Below are 25,370 nucleotides of genomic sequence, written 5' to 3'. Positions count from 1 at the left end.
TGTCAGGCAACATATCGCTGATAGTTTGAGTTGGTAAACGATACCGGAAACAAAACTAATAAGTACACGGACAGACAACATGTTATAAATCACCGTTGATTGAATGAGACAAAAATCTTGATAGAGCCCAAACCATGATTGACACTTCATCTATTATAATTTATTTGTATGTATCTGATCGCCGGTCTTCATGTATTGGTAAAATAACACGAGGTCATATAACACCTACAGAAGACAGGTTGGCCTAAATGATTGATTAATTAATACAGCCCACAGGCCGGTGCAGCAGTAAATATTGTCCTCCTTGGACCGATTTTTATTTCTTATGGTGTAAATTGTATACTTTATATATATGTATATATATATATATATATATATATGTATATATATATATATATGTGTATATATATATATTTATATATATATATATATATATATATATATATATATATATATACATGTATATGCATATATACATACATGTATATATATATATGTAAATATATATATATATATATATACATGTATATATATATATTTATATATATATACATATATATATATATATACATGTATAGATATATATATATATATGTATATATATATATATATATATATATATATATATATATATATATATATATATATATATATATATATACATGTATATCTATCTATATGAACATATATATATAATTTAATATCAACACTGAACACAGTTCTTTAATCAAGACGGTATAGACGGACGGGATTGCTGATGTTTCAGAGGAGGAGTGGGCGGGGGGGGGGGGGGTGTTTACGGGCGATAGTTTACTTCGATTTGGGTTTAGACAATAATAGGATTATTCTGTTTACACTGTTGCCTTTCATAAAACTTAATAATAAGAACGTTTCCTGGAGATGCCATTAACGTAACATTTTATTCGGAAGGTACCATATTCGTCTTGAATCAAGTTTCACTTTCATGTATTATTGGAAGATTAGTGATATATCACGACTGAAATTACTTCTCCGTCGTTAAATCGAGCTGTTCAGAATATTCGTTCATATAACGGTCTGTGGTTTTAATGTGTACATAAACGTCAATGTTTGCAACGAGCAACTAATTTTCGGTTACTTTCATGCTTTTCCAAAAATCGACGAAAGAAAAAGCACCTTTGAAATGAATTGCCATTATCTCCTTGAAAATGGGATTTACCTCGACTATAACGAGCTCTCGGTCTCAATTTTACTCGCAAAAGCTTTAACTTATGAAACGACTTCTTATTATTATTATTTTATTATTAACTCGTCTTCTTTTGGATATATGGAAATCCATTGTTTGTGGCAGCGTCCATTGATAAATAGAAGCCTATTGTCTCAGTGCGTATCTGTTTCTGCATATAAAACTCCATCTTACAATCGTTTCAAAAGAGTTGACCAGAATAGGCCTATCACTATTATTGTTTGCATAGTCAAGGCAATAAAGGTGTCTTGAAAGTCACAATTCTCTGAAATGTTTAAATTAGACTTGTATCGACTCCGATTTATGAGGCAGACTCTTTTATTATTTGGAGATCGTTGGCGCAGTTATATGACTCGATAAAATATCTTACCTAGGCAGTGGCTCATCTAGTGTTTTTTTTTTTAATACACACGTGGCTGGAATATATGACGTGTCGTAACAATGGTGTATTTATCGACTCCCATCTTATAAGAGGTTGGCTATCAAATCGACTCACATCACCAATAATAGTACTTTCACGTGTCAACTTCTGCAGCACAAAAGAAAGCGTCCAGATGGAAGGTGTAAACTGAATCCAATAATAATATAGATATAAATATAAATAAATTATTTATTGAGTGAAACGGATTTACACAGATTTTGTATATCAGTGTATATTGTGTTTTAGTGGCCTGTGCAAACATTCATTAGTTCATACCATAGTTGTGGTATACTACCCATCCGTACAGTAACAACCCAACAAGGCGAAGCTATCAATATACAGTAAGTATGGAACGGATTGTAGCAAGTGCCATGTAGCACCCAACTATACAGCAAATCAATATATAGGGAGAAAAGCAAGCGGTAGCCATAGCCTGTTACAGGTTGGAAGTAGCACCCTACTACAGAAAAGAAATCATATAGGGTGTAAATGTAAGCTTATTCAGAGCCTGTTACACATTCCAAGTAGCACCCTGATTTAGCATAGAAATCCTATAGGGTGTAAATGTAAGCATAGTCATAGCTTGTGACACCTTCCAAGTAGCACCCTGCCTTAACATAGAAATCCTGTAGGGTGTAAATGTAAGCATAGTCATAGCTTGTGACACCTTCCAAGTAGCACCCTGCTTTAACATAGAAATCCTGTAGGGTGTAAATGTAAGCATAGTCATAGCTTGTGACACCTTCCAAGTAGCACCCTGCTTTAACATAGACATCCTTTAGGGTGTAAATGTAAGCATAGTCATAGCTTGTGACACCTTCCAAGTAGCACCCTGCTTTAACATAGAAATCCTGTAGGGTGTAAATGTAAGCATAGTCATAGCTTGTGACACCTTCCAAGTAGCACCCTGCTTTAACATAGAAATCCTGTAGGGTGTAAATGTAAGCATAGTCATAGCTTGTGACACCTTCCAAGTAGCACCCTGCTTTAACATAGACATCCTTTAGGGTGTAAATGTAAGCATAGTCATAGCTTGTGACACCTTCCAAGTAGCACCCTGCTATAAAGAAATCCAATATGGTGTAAATGTAACCATAGTCATAGCCTGTTACACATTCCAAGTAGCACCTTACTACAGGAAAGAAATCTTATCGGGTGTAAATGTAGCAAACTCATAGCCTGTTACACATTCCAAGTAGCACCCTGCTATAAAGAAATCCAATATGGTGTAAATGTAACCATAGTCATAGCTTGTGACACCTTCCAAGTTGCACCCTGCTTTAACATAGAAATCCTATAGGGTGTAAATGTAAGCATAGTCATAGCTTGTTACAGGTACTACCTATGTACTAGTTACTGTGTACCAGACAGCTCTCTGGTTCTACTATTGTAACCTGTACTAGCTCGACCTCGACCTCCTTGACTTATATTCATATTTGTACACAGCCATCTTGGAATCTACTATATAGGTACTGTAGTGTATTAGAATTGATGCATTGATGCATAAGTCGTTTACCATTTTTATAAAGTTAATCTCAAGATGACCAGCAAATAATTCTCCTTTTTATGGAGTGTAAGCCCTGAGTCCTAATACTTATGTAAGCCCATATTAGATGCATATGTCAATGTATTACAGGTTATCCTGTGTAGACAAAAAAAAATAACTATATAACGAGTTTGACCATATTATAACCTTGTCTAATTTCTCGGCTAATGGTAACAGGCATTAATCTAGGACCGGCTGACCCTTGAGATTTTCAGGTTACATTTGGTTTACTTCAAGGTAAGAAAACTCAAAGAAGAAAACAGAGATGTTAAGATTAGTGAAAATGAACTTATAATCTAAATTATCAATTAGCTCTTTAGATGGAAAAGTTATTGTAATAAATTAATTTTCGATAAGAAAATGAGAGACTGACAGATTGACGGTTATTATGTGAGAAGGACCAGTTTATTCACCCGTCAAGACAGCAGTGGTAGAGTAGGGGGTTATTTCTCGTCCAATGAAAACTCAGCAATTATATCGGCTGTCTGTTTTATGAAGTCACAATTGCTACTAAATTATTTGAGAGAAAAAATATATAACTTACCTTTCAAAAAGATATTAAATATTAGTCTAGAACGACCACGCTTTCATACAGCCGATGTCGAACAGGCTGCAGTCTATTCTGTTGGGAAATCATTATATAGAATAAGTGTTAAGAATAGCTGTTATAGTCACTTGCATTGAGAATAATAGAATAAGTGTTATGAAAAGCTGTTATGGTCACTTGTATTGAGAGTAATAGAATAAGTGTTATGAATAGCTGTTATGGTCACTTGTATTGAGAGTAATAGAATAAGTGTTATGAATAGCTGTTATGGTCACTTGTATTGAGAGTAATAGAATAAGTGTTATGAATAGCTGTTATGGTCACTTGTATTGAGAATAATAGAATACGTGTTAAGAATAGCTGTTATGGTCACTTGTATTGCGAGTAATAGAATAAGTGTTAAAAATAACTGTTATGGTCACTTGTATTGAGAATAATAGAATAAGTGTTAAGAATAGCTGTTATGGTCACTTATATGGAGAATAATTATATAGAATAAGTGTTATGAATCGTTGTTATGGTCACTTGCATTGAGAATATAGAATAAGTGTTAAGAATAGCAGTTATGGTCACTTGTATTGAGAATAATTATATAGAGTAATTGTTATGAATAGCTGTTATGGTCACTTGTATTGAGAATAATTATCAGCTGTATACTTCCACCGAGAAGAATCATAGAACCAGTAAGTGACGTGACTCTATTGGCAAGAGAAATACTTGAATGAACCTACACCAACTGCATTAAATATTCGAGGACCTTTCTACATAACATTTTGTACATAAAAGTAAGTTTGTACCATACAAATCAATATGTACGAAATACATGAGGCAAATTCGTCCTTATACTTAAACAAAACATTGGGATAACCTTTATGTATTATCTATGGGGGAAAAATACACGCGTGTGTGTGTACACTGTGTGATTAAAAAGTTTTAATTCTTGTACTAAAACGAACACATGTCCTGAATACAACTACTAGTTCGAGTACGAGGCCCGAGTATATGAGCCCGAGTATACAAACCCACGAATATGAGTACGAGTGCAGAGAAGTGAACCCAGCGTGTACGAGTGCGTAGACGAGTATACAACAAGTCTGCTAGACAATGTGCTAGCAGTTTCTTCAACTGTTGACAAATTATTTTGGATGCGTGCGTTCAAAGGTCAACAGCAAAGCATCCAAATGTGTGAGCAAATTAAATACTACTGGTCTCTGACGTTCAATGAGCACTTCACCGACAGAGTTGCGTCGGTTTCCCAGGGAGCTGCTTCTCTAGAGTACGGTAGCAGCTCCCTGGGAAAACTCTGGAGGGTCGAAAACTCCGGGGAAAAGTATACTCTTGAGAACCTTTCGCAATAATTGTTTATACATGTTAAAACTTATATACTTTACAGAGCGTTTTCATGTGCTTTGCTTCATATTCAGATTCATTTGGTGGGTTTCCAATACTGACGTACGCATAACAAGTGGGTGGTGGGGGAGATTGTTCAGGGGACATCCTGCCCTTCCTTTACACATCGGAGCCCAAACAATACACACATATGCATGTTGGCATGTATTGCATAATTTAAAAGGTTCTTCTTCCGGTGACTCAAGTTAATCGCTAGGTAAAATTGCAGATATATATTTATTTATTTTAATCTGTAGGCGAAAACCACATCCTTATAGTATTTTGTATTGTGAAGATATTTAAAAACATTTTTGTGATATTTTGTAAATGCAGATCTGGAAATAGAAAAATGAATGATGTGATCGGGGCAATTCAGCAAAAAATGTCTGTGTTTTTCATATTATATATATATATATATATATATATATATATATATATATATATATATATATATATATATATATATATATATATATATATATATATATATATATATATATATATATATATATATATATATATATATATATATATATATATATATATATATATATATATATATATATATATATATATATATATATATATATATATATATATATATATATATATATATATATATATATATATATATGGGTTTTTCAACGCCTAAAATAGCTAGGATTCGGTTAGTAATTAGCCATACTGTCTTAGCAATTAATGACAATAACAACTTCCGTCACGATACCGATTCTAATATATTTAAGTGAACGCTGCATATTCATGAAATAGTGTTAATAATTGGTTTGCAATATGATATGACAGACTTTGAAGAATAAACAGCATTTCTCACGAATATGCATGCATTAATACTACGAACTAACAAAACCGGAGATCGGTACTTTGTGATGAAATCTATGTAATCATATACAAACAAAACACACGGCATAAATGAAAGACGAAAAATATGGGGAAAAACGGCAACCGACTTCACTCTGCCAATTTCCAAGTCCTCCGAAGTCTTCATTCATATTTAAATACGGCCATCCAGGTCTTTATAATACCCCCCCATTGTCGCTCCCCCTTAGTATGTAATACCCCATCTCTATCATTAAACCTCCGCTGAACGTATAACCTGTAAATTGGTACCAATTTATTATTTCATATATTTAATATATTGCTTCCACAAATATGGCAACATTTACCATGTCATTTTATGTAGTCAATGCTCTTGTTACAGCTATAATGATCCAATCAGGTTTTGGCGGCTGTATGCACCGAGTGCTAATCTTTTGCAATAAATCATAAAAGCAAACGATACGTGGAAGTGATACACCAACCATTTAATAAGAAATATAAGAAAAAGCAGAATAATACTCCCACCCTGTAGACAAACAAAGACAACTCTCTCTCCACCTCTCTCTGCCTCTCATCTTAGTACACGTGTAACAAACATGTTTCTTCCTTAATCACTTACTCCGTGTTCTATCGATCATTTGCTACTTAGATCTGTTTCATCTTCTCTTCATCTTCATTCAGGTAAAAAGATAAAGACCACGAACAAATCACCTGCGATAAGTCTACACAGTATAATCTCTCCATCTCTCTCTCTCTCCTCTCCACCTGTAGCTTTTTTTTTTTTTGAAGGAGATGCAACAAGTTTTATTAAGACTTATTGGATCTGAGATTCTCGTATGGATAAGCAGTTCATGAAGGGGAGGAGGAATAACTTGGTAAGTCAACGTAGCTTTAATTCATTTTATCCATGTTGATTTTGGGGAGAGATAAACAGGACTAATAGTATATTCAAACAACAACAAAAAATGGAAGGAAAAAAGTGGGGGTGGGGATTAAAGCTTAATTTTGTATTTTTTAAAACTTCCAGGATTCTATAAAATGAAATTTTTGGAAAGAATATTATTCAAACTTTTTTTTCAACTTTTATAATTTCAAAGTTATTTGTCATATATGTTTGTACAAGATTAACACAAAAATAGTATTACAGTAGAAAGGTTACTATATGAAAGACATTTGAAAACAGCTAAGCTGTTATCTAAACTAGTGACCAAGACTTTGGGTGATATTATTATGTATGAATGTTCAAGCATATTTGTAGGTTAGGGACCATTTGGTTCAAGTAATTTCCCCTCCCCAACCACGACCCTCTCTTTCATATTTCCCACCCACCAAACGTTGGAAATATTTTTTGAAATACGAGGGTTTTGTAACGGGTAAAGATTGCTTATTAACTCGTTAACAGAGATTTGGTTGTTTTAAGGATATTTTCTTAATGTAAAATGATTCTTCGATAGTAACCGATAATTTGAAAATAAATTCATGCAGCAACGTGCTATAAGAAGATAAATGATGAATGAAAAGATGATATATATATATATATATATATATATATATATATATATATATATATATATATATATATATATATAGATAGATAGATAGATAGATAGATAGATAGATAGATATATATATATATATATATATATATATATATATATATATATATATATATATATATATATATATATGTTGAAACTAGTTGAGACTAGTGTTCCACTAGTCTCAGCTAGTATCAACATATATTCCGCTCTGTCCACTGGACATAGAGCACTCTGCGCCAAGAAAGACGCCATCCAACCAACTCTATATATATATATATATATATATATATATATATATATATATATATATATATATATATATATATATATATATATATATATATATATATATAGTGCAAATCCAAAGAGGCGAATATATTATTCGAGAAGCCATACACAAAAGATCAATAATGATTTGGCAATCGAATTTTTACATTTTATTGTGACTAAATTCTGGGAATCATTAAATCAGCGAAGTTCACTCCTTTGTTTTGTTGGTAATGTGATGGTCTGTTTATTATTTAAATTAAATCAATTATATCATATCACGTATGCAAATCATCTATTTACCTAAAATGGTTGCGCAACTAAAAGAATTATGAGAACAACCAAAAATTAGTTACAGTTCGGACTGTACAAAACTGATAGAAATTAACAGCAACAATATGCGTCACCAATCATACTGAACATGAATTTTAAACTTGTATATAAAAAAGGGTGTAATAAAATGGTTAATTAGTAGTAAATAAAAGCGTGGTTATTGCGAAGATGTATTGAAACTTAACCAGCTGAGTACATACACAGTGTTTCACGGAAGACCAGAATATTTCAATCTTCGTCTGTCGAAGGCATCTTCTTTCTTAATCCTGTGAACAATGTTTGATTAAAGTAGCAATGCGGAAAGTTTCTAACTAACATTATGTTATTATTAGAAAGTAAACATATGGGGATAAGAGGATGGGGAAGGGGGTGGTGGGTGAATTAACAGTGCGTACAATTCATTTTTTATGCAGCTAAATCCCTCTAGTTTGTCTTTTGATCACCATAGGGTAAAGAACTGTTACACGAATTGCCAGTGAATACATTTCAGTACCGATATTTAACAGAGCAATTTTCAAGTCTCTGAAGTTAGCTTTGCTTTATCAACAATTATTAAAAGTGATAAGCTATTCTATGCAAACGCTGTTAAACATCTTTGCAGTTTTATTTCAGCAATAGGGAGGGCGGAGTCCCTTCTGAATTTAGCATTTTGTTATACGATAGTATATTGAATAGTTGAGTTGCTTATATAGACTTTGCGAGAAGCGTCGCACCAGTATATTAATGGTGAATCTATAACGGTATAGTGGATTAGTTATTATTTATTTCAATGCCTAGGTTTCAATGCCTTGATTGATCAAATGATAAGTAAGGGGAATTAAGGACCAATACATGTCCACAATAATGCTCTTGAGAAACTTTAGCCATATTGAGTAGCATTTATTTAGTTGCCTCAACAAGTCATTTTACGGTCTTAGTCACTCTAATCGACACGTGGAGAATAAATCTCTTTATTACACTACTATATTATGCTTTATTATATATGGTATACTATACTACTTTAAACTTGTAAGGTTTGGTAAAGTGCAATATCCCGTGAGAACCAACTAGTATTTGTACTTGAAAGCTTGTGGTATTTATAGTAACGCCCTGTATCTTGTGAATGAATACCGCAAAGAAATACAAACCAGTCATATAACGGGTATAATTTAGTCTTTCTTTTTTGAGAAACTGATCGTGAAAAGCGTTTTTTTGTTGTTGTGTGCATTTGCTACGTAAATAGAAACTTACCCTACGTCATGATTTCACAAAAGGTGTATTTATTATAGTTCTGTTTCAACGCAAGTTTAAAGTCTCCTGTTATTCTATGATTAAAAGTGACTATTGTCGTTCGATCATTCGTGACTGGAGATCGCAAAAGTTAAAAAAAGAACCTCTACCCTATATACTTGGTAAAAGACGTTCGCGATTGGTTGAATTTCAGATCGGATCAGCCAATGACGTCTAATCTTCAAACACCATTCTTAATTTTTACGTCCACCAGAAAAATTAAAGAACTGTATATTCGGTGTTTAAAAGAAGTTAACGGGAGCATGATCTAGCTATCACCATTTCTACCTGAAGTTTTCAAGTTATTGATGTACTAGAAGTTGTAATGCTTTGTGCCAAAATATGAACTTGCATAAGGCAGTAAGGGAAGTATGATACAAAGAATAATCTTTTTAATTTGCTTGGCGGTTTGCAGACACGATTGCTCTAATCATTAGACTGAAATAGGGTGTTACCTTTAACCCACTTTCAACTCAGACTCCTTACAACAAGGCTGTGACCGTATATGTGATTGTTAGGTTGGAAAAGACTACAGATACGTACTACAAATGCTCTTAGCCTAACAGGCCAAGACTGATCCTAACCATACTTGTTGTGTGGTGAAGTCATTCATTCTTTGATATACCATATATACATGATATCGCATTAAGTGGTATTACATCACGTTCTAGTTGTTACCGACGCAGGTAGACCGAAGTAATCATGAGTCATATCGTCTATTCTTATCAATGCCTAAAACTTGTTAAGATAACCTATATATTCCAAGTGCATATGAAGGCTATTGTAATTATTGACTGGTTCGCTTCAGAGTTATCAATCTCTTCCTGATCGCTACCGAAGTTGGTTTTTGAGGTTTGGCATCGATTTTGCGACCATTGTCGTGGTTTGTTTCCTTTGTTTAAAAGGTTTCATTGATTGCCGACTGCGCATGCTAACTTTGAAACCACAGCACGCGAGACGTATAATACTTTATGATCTGTAGTATTTCGAATGTTAACGTAAACATCTTCTGATCTATGTATTGCAGAGAACATAGTAACTGTATGTCAAGGCTGCGTTTTTGCGTCACCTTGGTAACAGCCTGGCTGTACCTAACTAAACGGTTTTTAAGGAATGATAAAGTGATCAAGTTCCTGAAAGAATTGGCTTGTAACATAGTTCAACGAAATTACAACATGGAGGATGAAATCAAACAAAAGCGTCAACAGTTTTGGAATGATACAACATGCATTATAATTCATACCCAGTTATATATAAATATTAATTCATAGCTTGGGCAAATTAGAGTTCCAAAATTATTGACAAAATACAACCCGAAGCTTTTCCTTTTACAACTGCAATTTACACAATAGCATTTCTCTTTAGAACGCAACAATTCATGCAACGAATGCTATAGGTATAGATTAACAATGCAATGTTTCCGATAATGTATGCATTTGAAGTGGCGCATGCGCACATGGGTAAATGCCTGGATATCCTTACAGTCTTGCTTAGAGTTCATCAGTACTGACAAGCAAGTTCAGCTTGTTTAATGAAATTGATCTAAAAAGTTAACATTGTTACCATCAATTTGGTTGTAACCCCCCCCCCCTCCCACCCATTCTCCCCTCACCCAGTTATTCACAGACTGTATTTTTGTAGTCGGTTTGTTAAAAAGGCTTATTCAATATATTTGAAGCTGTTTTGTAACAACTTAAATCCGAGGGGTTACAGGGGGGAGGCCGGTGCGGGGGACACATCCCTCTTCGGAGTTTTGTTGTCATTAATATCAGCTGCAAACATAAGTATGTTCAACACCACAGGGTTTACACAGTGGGAACATTTTCCCGTGATTCGAGCGAGAGTAATTCTTTACGATTTACCGGGATGTTTGTTATACACCGCTAGTTTGGATATGATATCGATATAATATCGATACATCTGTAGATACTTCGTCTTCCGCGGGTTAAGCTGTTCCGAGATATCCTAGATCCGTCATTGCAGGTTGTGACTGTTTCACCTACCTGCCTCTGTTTTCAACAATATTAAGCCTTAATTTCAAACGACTCAACGCAGTGATAACCATACACTAAATTCATATTTTTTTTAAATGTTACAATCAGTGTATTGTATGACACGGTATACGTTATGCCATTGTTATGACACAATCAGTTGCCATGGTTTTACCACCGTTTCAATTAACTCAAAAACAATGAAAAGTTGCATCCGAAGTGTTTGGCATTGACAATTGCTTCTTTTTTTTATTAATATTATAATAATAATTATTTTTATTATTGTTATTACTATTCAAACAGTAGCTAACCCCATCTGTGTCTTCAACCTTAATTGATCAATGACCCAATGTGTTGAAAAAATAAGGCGACTTATGCATAGAAAAGCAAATAAATGGGTACAACATTCGAATCTATCAACACTTAAGGTGTAAAGCGTTTACACCTCTGTGAAAAGATCAATTCAGATCAAAGAAAATGTCTCTGAAAACAGAATCATTTTCGAATTCTGAATATATACTTTGTGTTGTTTTGTTTCCTGTCTCGGTGTATACTGTAGCAATGGAATCACATAAACGTTAGTGTCGATTTCCAGTCGTTTTGTTTTGTGTGTCTACATTTTTTAACATGTTAGATGTGAGACCATATGCGCATATAGTAAGCCATGCCCTTTCCCCTTAACACAGTGAATGTGTGAAACTTTCCTATTAAAGAGAATTTTTCATTATTATTGATATTATAAAAAATCATTCTTCACACTGTTAGTTTTGTGTAACTTAGTAAACATAAAGTAAATCCTGTCTCTACCGATGAATAAGATCATTAAAACAAAAGAAAGAATAAAATATAATTATGCAAAACAAAATGTCACATAAAATCTTTCGGTTAGTACAACTACAAATCAAATCATGAAGGCAAGTCCAAATTAGATGTTGCTCTTATTATAAGTTGTGCTAAAGTTACAAACTTAATCATTCCAAAATGATGACCTTTGACATATCATCTTATAACATTATTTCCTGAATCCAAGAAAGAAGTTTTTCTGCGAAAATATTTACACTTTTAAAAATCTGCACTGGATTTAGAGGTATGGGGTTGCTCATTCAAACTTTATTTTCGAGTTGACACTCAAAACTGAGAAGACGAAAACAGAAAAATGTAACCGATGTATAATTCTGACCAATAATTACTTCTACTAGAATTGACTACTTCTTTCAAGGTAAGTTTGTATATTTTATTACTGCTTATAATCTTCCTACCAGTTTGTTATTCATGACCTAACTATACAAAAAAAAAAAAATTTACTTGTAAAATTAAGATTGTAATCCTGTTTGAATAAAACAGTTTTTTTTATTTATTTATTTATTTTGTTAAACTGGGCGTACAGTACTTGGAAATTTATGAGTTTCGTCCGTGCTTCAGACCTCAACTTTGTCCACCAGGGCATGGTTGGGAACAATGACCAATAGTCCCCACATTGCAGGCTGCAATGGCCAATAGTCCCCACATTGCAGGTTACAAAATAACAAGTATGAAAACCCTGTTTTTTGCTAATTCAAAAAAAAAAACTAGATTTGTAATGAAAAAAAGATTCTGTCGCAGATGTGTTCATTGATACTGATATACGCACAAGTGACAGCCAGGATAGATATATTGTATCTATGCCAATGACACGTGCGTGCTGTTACATCTTCAGACGATCAGTATAAATATTACAACCGATTGGAAGTTAGTTGTTGGTAATGCGTGAGACCTGTGAAGTCATTGTTCTAAATTTGTGACCGTAACACGAATTGTCGAATAATGATCAAGGCATATCATTGCTAGTTCTTCAAAGGCTACGTTAAACTAATCCCGATATACACTGATTCTTTAATATACTGTCTATATAAACAAATACTGACTTTATAATACACTGCTGACTATAGTAATATATACTGACTATACAATAACTTGACTAGTATATAATATACTGCTGGCTAAAAGCTGCGTGGATATATCTCTCCCTTTACGAATTGCGTGAGAAGAGTGATGATGATAATAATAGAAATATAATAATCATATGGAAACTAACAAACATGACCTGTCATTGACACCCGCTATACGGTGACATAATGTGCACGAACAATGTAGCGAATTCTAAGATCGACTGCGGTTCCCACTTCATGAATGGATTTGACACCAAGTCAACAAGTACGGTTATTGAGGGAGGTCTCCCTTCCGAGAAAATAACGAAAGCAAAAGTCAGTAGCCCGACTATATAGGCAATATACAAGGAAGCACGAACCTATCATTGCTTGATGTATCGAATATGAGTTTTACCTTCGTGCATGGAAATAACAGTATAGTTTACATCAACATGTATATGGCATGATGTATCGGTTATGTAATTACCTCCAGGAATATAAGCTTTGTGCTCTGTTAACAACTGAGCTATTGGTCCTGAATAACACTATCCCACATACCCCCTCATCACCCCACCCCAAATTACCCCTCACCTAACGCTCCGTAATAATAATAATAATAATATATATATATATATATATATATATATATATATATATATATATATATATAAATATGTATATATATGTTTTGCTAGGGCGCTTATCAGAATTTGTTGAAATGCATGCATGGCACGGGGTACAGCTTCACGAAGGATGGTCTAATCACTCCACTCTGGTCATGCACTCCTTTCATGCACTCCTGGTCATGCACTGTTCAAAATGTCTTGCAATTATTAGCAAATATATAAGCATAAGTTGTTCCATACACATTTCCTATTCGCATCGATTGACTTCTGACAGGAAAGAGTTACGAACCTGCGACGAACCGTAAATAAGTTGACTTGTTTCTGCTAATAGAAAATTAATGAGGGCATTATATAAATAGAGGACGCTATTTATCTTTACACATTTTCCTTCCGTGATTCCCGCCAAGATCGATAATTTCTTTGTGTTGGACGTTATTTTTCATCATGACTCGCTGAGCAAAGTGCAACTAAAAGTCATCTCTTTATTGCGTTGCTATGGAAACAATTGTATCCGACGTTGAAAAGATGAGATTTTGGTCGTTTTTTTTCAAAAGGGTTCGGAAAACCGATTTTATAAAAGCTTTGGCCATTTGCCATACGAGAATGGAAGGCGAAAATCAAGAGCAATAAAAGTAAAACCTGTTGTGTGATAAGAATAGAAGGAAAAGTCGATAGTGAGATGAAGGTGCAGAAAATCAGACAAAAATAGTTTTTTATAAATTAATATCGATTTACGAGGCGTGGTAGTTGGAGCGTCAGGACATTGTTCAGTTGTGTTGAAATTGACGTCTGCGATGGCAATTGAAAATCATTGCTTTGACAATTATATTGGGTAGAGCTAAAAAGGATCACTGAGGACAATACGGGAGCCATCAATATCGCCTCTGACGTCATCATTGAAGCTCCGTTTAAGTTGAACTCTTTACCTTTAGAAAAAAGGAATGTTGTTTGTCATAAGTTGGCTATTTCGTGATCGTTGCGGAAACCGGAAGGACTCTTTGTTGTCTGAAAGTTGATAGCTACGAAAATTTCAATTTTGGAAAGATAACAATGTTCAACAGCGCCACCACTTAGATCTTCCTCCGGTTTTTGTAGACCACTGCAAGGTGGACGGACAGTGGATTCAACGGATTATACTTGTAACCGTACGGGGTCGTGCTGGGAAGTCTGTAAGGTAATTCCCGTCATACTGGCCAGCACAATCCCAGATGGTTATTAGAAACCTTATCGCAAATCTCCGAACTGAGGCATACGGGCCGACACACTCTCAAATGGTTAGAAGATGCCTCATCGCATTCTTCGAGATGAGGCATACGAGACGGCACAATCACAGATGGTTAGAAGAAACCTTATCGCATTTCTAGTTAAAGAGGGATGATCTCATGATTATCAGATTGCCTTGCAAGTTTCCTCTTCAGTGGAATTAATCGATGAAATGGATGTTAAGATTGTAACCGTGTCACACACACATGGTAAATAAGCCATTAGCATCCCGATAAAAGCGCATTGTGCTTTTCTGAGGCTTTTCGTGTGTGTTCATTCCCGTGTATTTTCGTATATAATATATATATTTGTATTATAATGTATATGTTTATGTATATGTATACCATAGTGTAGGTCTTAAATGAAGTTATATCATACATGGTCTTGTACATTATCCTAAATAGTGCCGAATCGCGTCACTTTCTACACGTGATAAAATATGTCGGTCCGATGAAAAGAATGCAACCTGGTTGTTTGTTACAGTAATACGGGGATTTCAACTTTTCTTACTGTGGAATTACTGACGAGTGAATTGTATATTTCATTTTGTACGCAAATCAGATAATAGTGCAAACCTTCTCAAATTTAAACTGCGCCCCACTTGAGTGAGAGAGAGAGAGCCATATTTCTAGTGAGTGAACACCTCCTACCTTTAAGAATGACCGATGCAGTATTATGGCAGAATAAGCGAGTTTCCAGAGAAGATTAATGGCATATCGTGTCTGTTTTCTGACATGCAACACTGCATGAACAGAAGCGTGTGTTATAGAGCAATACAACATGTTCAACAAAGCTGACTCAAATAATTTCGCGGAACTGGTTGCGCTTATTAACTTATATCTATCTTTATTGCACCCTCCCTCTCTCTCTCCCTGGCGGATCTATCTGTTCGATTATATATATTGCAGAATATAAGTTCATCTCTCAATGGACACCTCTTCAATAAACATAGCGGAAATTACGATCTACATCATCTCTAAACCGAGCTACTTTCAGAAGCTTTAACTCAAGCCGTTATTTTAATAATGACGTTCACTAAATCCGCGTGAAATCAACCAATAACTGACTGGCAAAAGCCCGGATGATATACAAGGATAGATCACTGTGTAAGTTTGGTGGCAATTAAAGTCGTTATGGTCAAATAGGTATGTTTTCCATAACAAAAAATATACAGTCTGTAATAGAGAACTGATCCACATGTAACTTGTGTATAAATATGATAAAGAATAACGATAGGAAATATAATTTAATAAAAATGGAGAAGTCTCTTCGAGTTTCTTGGAAGAAATTCGCACTATAGGTTATCAAATTACCGCATTATGTTGATCTTTGATGGGCAACTTAAAATAAAATAAAAAACAATAATATTTGTTATCTTTACATCAAATATGAAATGCAACATCATAGCCTTGAGTCTTACATGCAAATCACAGGGCTATAAAGCATGTAGGTCTCCTTGAATTATAGGAGTGTTGTAAAGGCCTGTTGCTCGCTGTCTATGACTAATATGGCGAAGACTGCGTAAGGCGGGGTGGGGGGGGGGGTGATGGCGGGGGATGGCTACTTGAGGGTGGGGTTGATGGCGGGGGATGGCTGCTAGTTTTGTGTAACTGAACTCAATATTGTCAGGTTTACTCTCCTGAAGTGGTTATGAAAACAATAAACAATGTGTTCAGGTTGTGTTTGCCCTGGCTGTAAATCTGAAATCAAATATATAAGGTAAAGAATATACATAGCTATAGGTATGGCTGGTCTTCAAGTCTTCACCTTAGTACACTTGAGAAATTTGAGGTTCGAGTACTAAAGCCTGCATGAGTACGAGTACAATTACTACGTATCGAGTACGTATATATGAGAACACGTGTGAGTAACAATCAAATGGTCTTATAAAGGGCGAGCATGAGTACTTAATCTTGCAAATAAAAAAAATAAAAAAATATATATACTATATTGTGTATCATATATACTATAACGTCTCGAGTATACGGGTGCGAGTACACCATCTAAGAGGTCGAGTACTCGAGTACAAGTAATATTGTGCTAGAATACCCCCAGTACGGTAGTATACCGTTACGTACCCACTTCACGTCTAAAGCATTTGCCAATGTCTATTGCTGTTGTCGATAAACATTTTTTTTTTATCTCCAAAGAAACTTGCAAGAGAATATTGTGTACATTATTATTAGCATTTTTTGACAAAAGACCTTGCTAACGCTAATGAAACCAAACTAGAACCGGTTTTGCCCTTTTTGTAGGTTACATGGAGTCATTTCCTTTATCTTCCTCGCTTGGGCCGATCGGGGTACAAGGTCTCATTTTTATCGTCAACTCCGGATGTTGCCAATGATTGTCAAAAAAATGGCTTTGTTAACTTATTGTTTTGTTAGAGGGGTTCAAATAGATTCCAAAGTGGGTGGGTGGGTGGATATATATTTATAGATATATTTAACAGAGAACCTAATTTTATTAACTTTCGCGGGCAAAGTAACACATGACCGGTTATTAATATGTACGGAGAAGGCTAAAAAGCATAATACAGTTAAGTGTGTAAAATACTGATTGAATAGTGAATATTGCATATCGCCAGTTTAGTTGTCATTTTATCGATAAGTTTAAACAGTCATTAATCATTCTTCCATAACGGTTTAACCCTCCACTACTGCCTAACTCTCCTCTTATCTACCAGGCTCCTCCACCCTCTCTGCTCACCGCAGCCCCCCCCCCCCTCCCCCTCACCATTCCACAGACTGAATGCCTGGCTATAAGTCACTTATCCAGGCCTCAATGACACTAATATTAGACAAGACACAGTTGACATTCCCAACCCAATTTTTCTAGGCCACCTTACGTCATAATAACGAAATTCATAAATGATGCTTGACAGGGTCATCAAATACTGTTGTTTTATATCTTCCTACGTCACTGATTCTCAATCGAATGCGAAGACTCTTCAAGTTTATATTTGTGGAATTTTTTCCTCATCAAGAAAGATGACGCATTATTCAGAAAGTGAAATATATGACATTTTGTGATATTTTTATCATCTGCGATTTAGTCACTGTGGAGCATTGTGATGTAACATAGCTCAAGAAAAATAACAACCGAATTAAGTATTGAAAAATACAATTTGTAACCCCAACGTTACTAGCGCGAACCTAGTTAAGGTCCAAATTTCCTTTGCTCATTTGAAATTGTTTTTACATTTTCCCAGTTTCCCGTTGTTGAACTGATTACACTTAATTAAAATCATACCTTATGTGACTATATTGTAAAATCTTGTGGCTTCTGTGAGCTACCGTAGACATGGACAGCCCCGTTCTAAAAATAACATTTACTATCAGCGGTTTTCCTTGAAAAGGTAAATAAATTAAAAGTGTAATAGTAGTAGTAATGTGTAAGTCCACGCATGCAAACAGAAATATTTCTTTGGGAGTTGATGCTTTGCAGTGAGAAAGCACGGACGTGCTAAGGTACGGTTACGTAGACAAATCAAAAGCTTATGGAATACATTTTTGAACTTTAAGAGGGACTACCCGCAAGAGAATTCGTCATAATAACCGAGTTGAAGTTAGCGAACCACATGGTGCGCAACTGAAGTTACCAAGGCTTCCACGTGTTAATCATTCACACAGCCTGAGTACCGTACGAAGAAAAAAAAAAACGCAGTGGTGCGTAATACTAACGGGGCAATTGCTACTTTGTGATTATTAGTGTGGTGAGTTAATTCGCTTCCTTCTCTACTTTTCTTTTAGTTTTTTTTCTTCTTCTTAATTTTTGTTTTCTTTTGGTATAATTTATACACAGCTTTACACCAGATTGTTGTAGTTCAGTTCTCAATTCCAGCAAAGTACATAGGCATAAGAAACCGACTCAATATATTAGAACTTTATCAAATCAACATCTGTTACACTTGGTTGCCACCAAGTGGACATTACCTGGGCCTAGAAAGCTAGCAGGCCTCGGCCTAATTAATGGCTCCGTTTGAAAATGAAAAAGCTTAGTCTTTCTGAAATTCTTACCGTTTTTATTGCACAGACCTTTATGATTACGAGGTAAGTCAAACTTAGAGAAATTTCTTCAAATATGGAATTTAAGAAAAAGATGAACCCCCTCCTCCCCCCCCCCCAGAAAAATATTAACGTAAACTGTTTCGTGGAATGTTCGTGCTAATACCTATGCAAAATGACAACTGTGCTTACACTTAAAAATTTCCTGCAGGAGGTATTTCCTCATTTACAAATATTCATTTCATACAGCATTTTCACTTTTATCGTTCCTTATTGCTTCTTGCTATAACAGAGTCTACTTCAGTGAAACATTTGTTTCTTTATGACTAGAGGCACAGGTTTACTACAGGTACAGTAGTACAGGTATACCACAGGAAATATAGTAGGTAGTATAAGCAATACAAAGGAATACCAAAAAAAGAAACAGGAAATTACAGAATCGAATTCAAGTTGATCAAAAGTTTTGAAAAATCTTCTTCCGTTTTGCAAGAAAACTGAGAGAAAAATCTAGTTTGGGTAATAAATGTCTTTATTGTTTGAATTATCTACATAATGTTACCCCCCCCCCCCCCCTCAAAATGGCGCCAAAAATAACTTAGAATTCCTTGTTTGACTTGAAATGGTACAGCATTCTTTGACAAAACTACCAAACGAACCCCAAGCAATAGTAATTGAAATTGCAATAATTACAATTTCGTCATGCATGTGTTTTGTTATTGCGTCTTATTCATCTTCCCCCACAAACCCCACCCACACCCATTTTCTCCCCCACCTACACGATGACAATTTTTCAATAAAGTCATTGTCAAATTCGATGACTTCAAAACATGCATACACATGGGGTTATATTTATGAATTAAAACACTACATTGATTTGTTCCTCCCACCCAATGCTTCAACCAGGATGTATAGTCTTGCGTAGGGAATTCGATATCAATAGATCTGCTTCATGTGGGAGGTTCTTGTTATACTTGGATAGATGAATAAGTCTTGGTAATTGCAGCTCAGATGACAAGGGTGTGTCCGCTACACGGTTTTTTTTTGGGGGGGGGTTGTTTTTTGGGGGGGTTGTTTTTTGTTGTTGGGGGGAGATTATGTTATTTACAATGTAAACAATATGACACATTTTACAACCATGATAAAAGCCCTGTGCTTAATATACTGAGAGATGTACGGTACCCATCTAACTGAGCTTTAACCTGAGGTCTCTGATGATAATTTTAATGGTATAAATCCCGACAAAGTCATTATTGATATGAAACTTACTGTAAATAATATATGCGTACGATGAGCCCATGTATGACCTTTGACATCACAGTGTATAATCATATTCATAATGAACAATGCTTAATATGTGGTTTAAAATTCACTGCATATTATACATGTTGTCCTGATTGTTATAAAGTGCAGCAATTGATAATCACTGCACTCTATATGGCTGTGTTCTCATCTTCGCACAAATCTGTATATTTACCCACTGAACAGCAGCTGAGCATACATACATAGACAAATGCGGCATACTTAAACGAAACGGTCTCAATATAGACAATGATAAGCAAACATGACTGTATTCACTCTGAAAATAACATTAACTTTAGTTATAGGCCTGTACAGTTAATTAACAGCAAAAATAAAAATCAATTTTCATATGTTAATAACTTACCAATAACACTCAATTAGCACGAAAAGTAATACCATATGGTCGCCGAGGTATCGTTGTCACATTTTGAAGTAACATTATAGACGATTTAGTATTGTGCTACCAGCAATATAGGTTTAATTTTAAATGCAATACCTATTTATCTTGTCTTGAAAACTAATTTATCATTCCCAAATCGTATACAGCTGCAGTCAGTACCATCAAACAATCATGTGCATGCAATCTTTGAGGTTAATTGAAGTACAATGTGGATGTAGCCTAACTTTCAAGAACCTTGTGTGCACAGTAAGTTTACATTGACTTTTTCTTGTATGAAACCTCGGCAAGGATATAACCACCAAGCCTCTTGGCTTTCTAGTCAAACGATATTGCTGGTAACACTACAACTACATCTAAATTACATATGGAGGGAAAATTCTACTGTTGCTGTAAGGTTGTCAAGGGCGGCGGAAGCACTTTTAATCTGGGGGGGCACCGACTTTAAAGGGCACTTTGCAGAAATTCGATTGGGCTGATGCAGCCTTATATTTAGTACCCTTTATAACTCTTATTGTATTATCTTATTTGTGTATACACATCACTCCATCAACGCCCCCCCCCCCCCCCCTAAAGGAAAATATGCATACTAGCACTGCAATATCCAATGCGCAAATTGGGAAACAAGGAACAAGTTTTCTTTTGAGACAAAATGAGGTGAAATCATGCTAGTTGCTAATGTAGGAATCTTCCGAATTAGAGTTTTTTTCTTGTTAATATCTTAACAATTTTTTTCCATTCGAAATAGCTTTGAGTTTGACCCACAGAAATTCATTAAAAGTCATGGGCTTAGCCAGGATTTGCAAAGTTGTTTGCACGACTATCTGAGCGGAGCGCCACCATCGGTTGGCGCGGAGCGTACTAAAATATTTTTGGTTTTACAAACCCCTCAGATGGCCGGAAACGGCCCTTCCCGAGTGTTCATTCTGATTCCCTGGCCTCTTGCTAACTTGAGGCACCTCAAATTTTATGTAGAAAAAGGCACAATTTTAACCTGAGGAAAAGTGGGGGGGCACGTGCCCCCTGTGCCCCCCGGTTCCGCCGCCCTTGAAGGTTGTATGCTAAGTTTGGTGATGTCATAGTCAATTAATGTCTCTAAAGTGGTCAGGTAGGAATGTTCAAAAGTTAGACAAAATGCATGTGCAACAACTGAGCGGAGCTACTTTTAGGGCTGTTTGAAGTTTGCATCCATACAAAACAGAGATACAGATTTTAGGAACATCTGAGACGAATGATGACGTCACATGTAAGCCGTTATGTATATTAAAATCGACTGGCGAAAATGTCAACTTAACATGACTTTGATGCATTTCCTACGACCGGATGCAACCTTAACATTGAATGCACGCTACAAAACTGAATACTAACCACACAGCATTGACAGATACCTCCACGTAGCTTGAAGTTCTGTATTATCGTCGTATACTATTTTCATCTTGAGTATGTGTGCTAGCTTCAACACGATGTGTGTATGTAAGCTAGTTTCAGTGTACAGATTACATACTATAACATCATGTTGAGACCTATATTTTATGCACTCAATTGCTATGTAGTAAAGTAACGTACTTAAACCACTTCAAATGAGGAGTTATTTACTTTAAATATTTATTGTCCTATTCTATGATTTTATTACGGATTCCGTGTAGAAGTATAGAATATCTGAAATTCCAAGCATGTATATATTCAGACGTATGACTTGATAAAAGTAAGATGTTAATGGGCCCTGGAAGGTATAGGTCAATAGATATATATTATATATAGCCTATATATATAGCCTATATATATAGCCTATATATATAGCCTATATATATATATATATATATATACCTAGTATAACCTTGTAGCCTACCACTTACATCAAGAGTACGCCCTTATTCCTACTAAAAGAGTGGATGCTTATACACGATTTCGCATACATTCGTACACTGCAGTATATATATGATAGAAAACGAAACTAACATTTAGTGCTCGAGTCATGACTCAATGCTCTTGGTATGCTTGATCAAAATATGCCTATAGTTGAAGCAAAATCATAATCGAATGAATTCTAAAAATGTCTACATCAGTTTCATTTCAAGCCTATATATAACAGTTTGTTTACCATGTAAAGCAGTTTATCTATCTTTCTCGGTTATCAACTCCTCATAAATACTTTGTGATTATACACATCAGTAATCGCAAAGTGCAAAATCACACCACGTGGAAACTTTTGTAATATTACTGTTTGAAACCGACACGCCCGACATCTCATGTGTTCCTCCGTGAGTTTTGTATTAGTCCATAGCAATGTCAGATCTATGTCGATGATCACTTAATCCCTCCTCAGTGATCCCTTGTATATGGAATATGAAACAAAAACAATGTTTCAAAGAATGCGTCAAATTTGAAACGGGATCAATTTTCTATCAACATAATCAATATTCCGATTTTAGCGCATGCATGCATTTCTTGCAGTGCCATGCATGCATGATGTCCGTATGGAAGTTTGTACTATTATAGCCGAGTAATATACAAGTCAACTATATTTTTCATTTTTTTAATAATGATACTCGGCGACCAAAACCTTCCCTCAAATATCCATTTTCAAACCACAAAAGGTACCTGCTAAGATAAAAAAAAATGGTCTTGTCGAAATATAAATTTGGGAAGGAAATTGGATAGACCAAGAGGATGAAGTGGACAGGTTTTACCGGTAATGATGATTCTTCAGGATATAAAATCAAATGAGCTGATAGGAAACGAACGACGAAAGAATTGGTCGGAAAGTTAACAATGTCAACAAATTAAAGGTGTAAGGACCACATGGCAACGCGACAACGTGAAGTCACGTGATGACAGTTTAGGATGGCCGCGCTGAGATACAGAAGGCCTTTCCTATATACTGATTGTTTCAGTTATTACAATGATGCTGTAACCTTTACAACAAAATGCGTTGGTTGTGTTTATAATGTCGCAACCTTCATTACATTATATGCATCAGTTATTTCAAGAACGTCGAATATCATTCAAATGTTGCCTCAGAGCCTACTCCCCCGTCTTTCCTGTTTATCAAATGTGTGCATAGTTATCAACCTTTCTAAGAAATATCTGTTTTTACATATGGTATTTTCAACCACTCTTACAAGTTGCACTTTTAACGGGTTTTCTTGAAATGCTCGATATAGAAATATATAGCCTTAACTTCATCCCTAAAATCAAAATGAATAATGGATTGACAATCAAAAGTTGCGCAGGAACAAATGTACCTTTATTGTTATCACTAGGCCAATCTCGGTGTGAATAAGTTATTATTTTTTCCAGTCGCTATGTAGCATATCCCACTGTCCCACGTAAACTGCAGTTATATATTCCAACGGGCGTATTTTGATTATATCAAAATACTTTCACACAAACAATCAAAATGGTACGATTTTCTATATTTCTATTATTAAAACAGAAAATAAATATAATCAACCTGAGATTAAATCAGTTTATGATACAATTAGTGTTGACCCTACACAACAACTATAACATAAAGGACAAAAGTTCCCAAAAATATGATATTCCTTTAGTATAGTATTGTGTAGTATAGTATAATGTTGTGTAGTATAGTATACGATATATACTTATGTATAGTAGAGTGTTGTATAGTATAGTGTAGTATAGTATACATACTTTAGTGTAATATAGTATATTATATACCTTTAATATATAGTATTGTATAGTAGTGTCTTATGTTGTGTAGTATAGTATACGATATATACTTAAGTATAGTAGAGTGTTGTGTAGTATAGTGTAATATAGTAAACATACTTTAGTGTAGTATAGTATATTATATACCTTTAGTATATAGTATTGTATAGTAGTCTTATGTTGTGTAGTATAGTATATGATATATACTTTAGTATAGTAGAGTGTTGTGTAGTGTAGTATAGTATATTATACACCTTTAGTATAGTATTATATAGTAGAGTGTTATGTTGCGTAGTGTTAGGTACACGTCGCTATTTAATCTATCATGTGGATAACTTTCAAAATGGCAAGTCTAACCCATATCTTTACCCATTTGTTTTCTGTCCGACTAATTTCACGTCAAGGATCAGTTTTTATCACAAACAGTTTAGGAGAGTTTATATTTATTTTTTTATTCTTCGACTATGGAATACTGCATGGCTAAATACTCTCAGTATGTCTTAGCTCATCACCTTATCCAAGATACAGATGCACGGCCTGTTATCGGACACTTCATTCGATTGGACTTGGTTCTGGGATCTCATGGGTGCATTGCGACTTGGTCTAAAACGACCTTTACGTACATACGTAATGCCCCGTGAAATCCCAAAACACATGCATCCAATAAAGCAACCTGGTTCGTCGACAAATCATTCTATTGCCTGGAATCGCGGATCTGGTATCAATGGTGTACATGCTATACTAATACACGCTCTATAGATTGCTGAATATTCAGGAGTATTATGGTGACGTCAAACCGACTGCTCTCGATTGGGTAAGTTGCGTGTTATTTA

General features: G+C 34.9%; 2 long non-coding RNA genes across 3 annotated transcripts; one reads left to right on the top strand and one right to left on the bottom strand.

Annotated features, from left to right (window-relative positions):
- Positions 1 to 800: 800 nt before the first annotated feature.
- LOC139959380 (uncharacterized) lies at positions 801 to 21,021 on the bottom strand. 2 transcript variants are annotated; one of them, XR_011790074.1, is made up of 3 exons: positions 20,833 to 21,021; positions 3,737 to 3,814; positions 801 to 1,754 (listed from the first exon to the last, which is right to left on the bottom strand). It is a non-coding gene; the product is annotated as an uncharacterized lncRNA (long non-coding RNA). The 2 variants fall into 2 exon arrangements; XR_011790075.1 differs by lacking the exon at positions 20,833 to 21,021 and adding an exon at positions 6,585 to 6,676.
- On the top strand, positions 16,750 to 21,435 carry LOC139959383 (uncharacterized). Its single transcript, XR_011790077.1, has 2 exons — positions 16,750 to 18,877; positions 21,015 to 21,435. It is a non-coding gene; the product is annotated as an uncharacterized lncRNA (long non-coding RNA).
- The last annotated feature ends 3,935 nt before the right edge of the window (positions 21,436 to 25,370 follow it).

This window comes from Apostichopus japonicus, chromosome 19, assembly GCF_037975245.1.
Source record: "Apostichopus japonicus isolate 1M-3 chromosome 19, ASM3797524v1, whole genome shotgun sequence".
NCBI classification, from domain to species: domain Eukaryota; kingdom Metazoa; phylum Echinodermata; class Holothuroidea; order Aspidochirotida; family Stichopodidae; genus Apostichopus; species Apostichopus japonicus.
The sequence above is the reverse complement of the archived record's forward strand: the minus strand, read 5'-3'. Positions and strand labels throughout refer to the sequence as shown.